The sequence below is a fragment of the Hemiscyllium ocellatum genome, chromosome 25, assembly GCF_020745735.1.
Source record: "Hemiscyllium ocellatum isolate sHemOce1 chromosome 25, sHemOce1.pat.X.cur, whole genome shotgun sequence".
Lineage (NCBI taxonomy): Eukaryota > Metazoa > Chordata > Chondrichthyes > Orectolobiformes > Hemiscylliidae > Hemiscyllium > Hemiscyllium ocellatum.
Window position 1 is genome coordinate 33687526 of NC_083425.1, and position 4343 is coordinate 33691868.

The 4343-nt window shown below is 41.8% G+C and overlaps 1 pseudogene; it reads right to left on the bottom strand.

Moving 5' to 3' along the window:
- Nucleotides 1-802: 802 nt before the first annotated feature.
- On the bottom strand, nt 803-2358 carry LOC132827978 (signal recognition particle subunit SRP54-like; annotated as a pseudogene).
- Nucleotides 2359-4343: the final 1985 nt, after the last annotated feature.

The following is a 4343-nucleotide window of genomic DNA, read 5'->3' on the forward strand; positions in this document are numbered from 1 at the left end:
TTAGATAGATGTGAAATGCTGGAAAAGCAAATCAGAGCAGGACTTATACATTTTATGGTAAGGTCATGGGAGTGTTGCTGAACAAAGAGATGTTGGAGTGCAGATTCATAGCTCCTTGAAAGTAGAGTTTCAGGTAGATAGGACAGTGAGGAAGGTGTTTGGTATGCTGCCTTTATTGGTCAGTATAGGAGTTGGAGGGTCATGTTGCAGCTGTACAGGACATTGGTTAGGACTTTTGGAGCATGCTGTGCAATTTTAGACTCCCTCCTAAAGGAAGGATGGTGTGAAATTTGAAAGGATTCTGAAAAGATTTAAAAGGATGTTGCCAGGGTTGGAGCTATTGGAGAGGCTGAATAGGCTGGGGCTATTTTTCCTGGAGTGGAGACTGAGGGGTGACCTTACAGAGCTCTATAAAATTATAAGGGGCATAGATAGGGTAAACAGACAAAGTCTTTTCCCCAGACTAGAATGCATAGATTTAAGGTGAGAGGGGAAAGGTAAAAAGGATCTAAAGGGCAACCTTTTCACGTAGAGGATGGTGTGTCTATGAAATGAGCTACCAGAGAAAGTGATGGACACTGATATGAATACAACATTTAAAAAAGGCACCTGGATTGGTCTATAATTAAGAAGGGTTTAGCGGGATATGGGACAAATACTGGAAAATGTGACTAAATTTATACAAGACATCTGGTCTTCATGGACAAGTGGATGGAAGGGTCTGTTTCCATGCTGTATATTTCTGTGCCTGTATAAACTGGGAACAGGGTAGAGACTATTGACTAAGAATAACAATTTGGGTTCATACATATGTCACCATCTGCTGGTTAAGTTTGGCCATTTGAGATGGCTTGACATTTTTTGAGCATATAACCAGCCTTGAAGTGTCCTTTGGTTCTTTTTATTTCTTTAACTTTTTGAGCAAATTCTTTATACTTTGTTAGAAAAACTGGCTGTTTCACCAGCTCCAAACTATTCTTAGTATTCCTCCTGGTTTACTGAAGAGCTTTACACCATCATTATTATCCAATTCTTGGTCTCTATTGCTGTCCATTATGGTCATCAGTTTGGTTGCCTTGCCATTACATCTTCTTCACTGTGTTTGTTCATGGAATTGGTTCTGAAGCCAGTGAGCATATGCACTGTGACTGACAGGCCCTATCTTCATAACATTCTGACATTATTTAGACAGATTTTGGAGTGTGAATTGACCGTGTTCAAGTGTGCCTTTCAATTTAGATCCTCTGTCTTGTCTTTTAAACATTCAATATCACCCATGCCAAGAAGCTTACGAATGAAAAACATTGATTTGAATAGTTGAAAATTGTCAGTGGTCTCCTGTACCAATGAAAAGGATTGGACATTTGGTGGCAGTCATAGCACAGAGCACCTCTTCCTTTTGCATGACCAGCGAGTTCAGTTAGAACTACTCATGTGACAACCACTTGCTCTTTGAAAGCTTTAGCTTGTGCTTCACAGATTGACTGATTGATGCATCCACTACATAGATAATGTCATCAAACCTGCACACACCATGGGTGCTGGGGAAAAATAAGCACTACCGCAGTTAGGTGGTAGTGCGGCGGTAAAGGGAAAAAAAAGAGAAAAGAATTTAAAAAAGAAAAAAAGAAAGACAAAAAGAAAAAGAGAAAAAAAAATAAACAGAAGATGGTCGTGAGGGCCGAAAAGTGAAAAAAAAATAGATAATGTCATCTGGCTGTATAATATTTGAAATGTGTGGCATTTCTTTAAATAAAGAGGCTTCTTGCTTGTGTCAACAACTGGTATCCACAATTATTATCTCAAAGTGTTCTTCTTGAAAAGTCTCCATGTCTTCTGTGGCTATGTTCACTAGATCCATTTCTGTATGGCTTTGATGGAATGGGATTCTTGCTTTGGTTGCATTCTGCATCATTTGGTCAAATGCCTGTGCTCTGAATGTGTCTGTGCAGATTAAACAAGCTCTTCCAGCCTTTCCTTCAGAAACTGTATGCTAGCTTTGTGCATGCTGTAGTTTTATCACTATCTCAAAGGCCAGCAAACACGATAACATTTTGATGACCTTTTGTGGGGTTCCATTACTTTGACTCCTGGTTCAATAAGCTTGGCAACTTCGTCAAAACACTATCATGGATCATTCAGTTTTGGTTGTAGCCTGAGGCCATCTTTTCCAAGTCTATAGCTGCTTTGACATTTTCTTGAAATTGCTTCACTAGCTTTATACCGACGTATGCTTGCAATAACGCAGTACAAAACTTCTTCCGACAGAGTGTGCAAAACCTTCTCACTAATGATGCTGAAGTTGATGAGAGATTGCAGAGCAGAGGTCAGCTTTCTCTCCAAATCCACTAATGTCATTCATTATAGAATGTTCAGGCTGAACTCTTCCAGAGGGCAACAAATGAGTAATTCTGCTGAGTGGGGAAGAAAAGGACTGGGGCCTTTCAGATTCAACTCACTGGTACAGGAGCAGCTCATTCACTGACTTATTTGATCTGAACATTAACGTATCCAGAATCTATGTACAGGAAATGACTCAGCAACCTTGTACCAACACACAACCTTATGCAGTTCCCACAAATTGGGGCTAAACCACCAATACTTTCCAGAATTAGTTGACATTGGACAGTTCTTGGTTGAGATTGGCCCCCCATAGATCGCGGTCTTGACATGATGGAAAGGCTTGTGTGCTCCCACAATCGCTGGATGCCATTGGGCGCTCCTTACTTCTGATAGGACCACCATTGGCTGCAAGGTAGTGGGGTGTTGGGGTGGGAGGGGGAGGTAGGACAAGTGAGAGAGTTGGGGAAACAGCCAGATGAGGAACGAGGACATGCCACAACCAAAAGGACTAGCCACTCTACCATACGTTAGGAGCGTCTCAGAACTGACAGCCAGACTACTGCGACCCCTAGGACTCATAACAGCACACAAGCCAACATCCACGCTCAGACAACAACTCACTAGAACAAAGGACCCAATACCCAGCATGAGCCAAACTAACGTAGTTTACAAAATACCATGCAAGGACTGCACAAAACACTATATAGGACAAACAGGAAGACAGCTAACAATCCGCATCCATGAACATCAGCTAGCCACAAAACGACACGACCAGCTATCTCTAGTAGCCATACACTCAGACAACCAGCAACATGAATTTGACTGGGAAAACACCACTATCTTAGGACAAGCCAGACAGAGAACAGCCAGAGAATTCCTAGAAGCATGGTATTCATCCCCAAACTCCATCAACAGACACATTGACCTGGACACCATATACAAACCACTACAGCTGAAACTGACACCCGGAAACGGCAAGAACATCCATCAACAGACACATCAACCTGGACCCCACATACAAATCACTGCAGCTGAAACTGACACCCGGAAGCGGCAAGAACAAACCAATATAAATACCGGAAGAAACATCAAAGCAGCGCTTCACACGAGGCTCCAACAGCACTGATGATGTTCCCTAGCCAGGGAACGAAACGTTTGCAGCAAAAACTTCCAGCTCGGCGAGCAGAACCACAACAACACAATATCCTTGTGTTTATAAAGAGGTAGATTGAAGTTAAAAAGATGATTGTCTTTTGCTGAACTGGATTATTTCAGGGGAAAAAGAACAATCTGATGGAGAAAAGAATTTTGAACATCTAGTATTTATGGATTATTTGGGGGTGGGGTTAATGTTGGTATTACCTGGAGGACTGAAGGGTTGGTTATTTGGAGCGTGATGTTTTTTAAACAGTCACTAAAGGGAAATTTTACAGGAGTGACTGGGATAATGTGTAGGAGTTACTGAGGATAATCTATAGGAATTACTGAAATAATCCTTCAGAGTCACTGGAGCTTTGAAGAAGGGACACTGGAGGTATTCTATACAAGTTACTGCGGTAATCTATGAGAGTTACTGGGAATAATGTCTAGGTGTATTACTGAGCTAACCTTTAGGAGTAACTGAGAAACAGTGGTCACTGATAATAATTTACTAAATTTGCTGGTGGTAATTCATAGCTATTGTTGTATCTGTCTTCTCCTCTCTGCTGCTTCCCTGTCCACCCTTCAGCAGGTTATTGCTGTCGGTGCTATTAATGATCATTCCTCCAGCTTCATTCAAAGGCAGCCATGGTGCTAACCAACCCAACATTCAGAATTAAGCCTCTGAGCACAAATGCTCACAACAATCTTTCTCAGTGTGCTCTCTGTACCTGCAGGCTGCAGACCCAAGAACTGCCAGTGTTCTCACTCAGGAGGTATATATGCCATGTTTCAGCAAGTTCAGGAGACCCATGCCAATTGTAATGTTGGGTATTGCTATCATTTACAGATTCCATTAG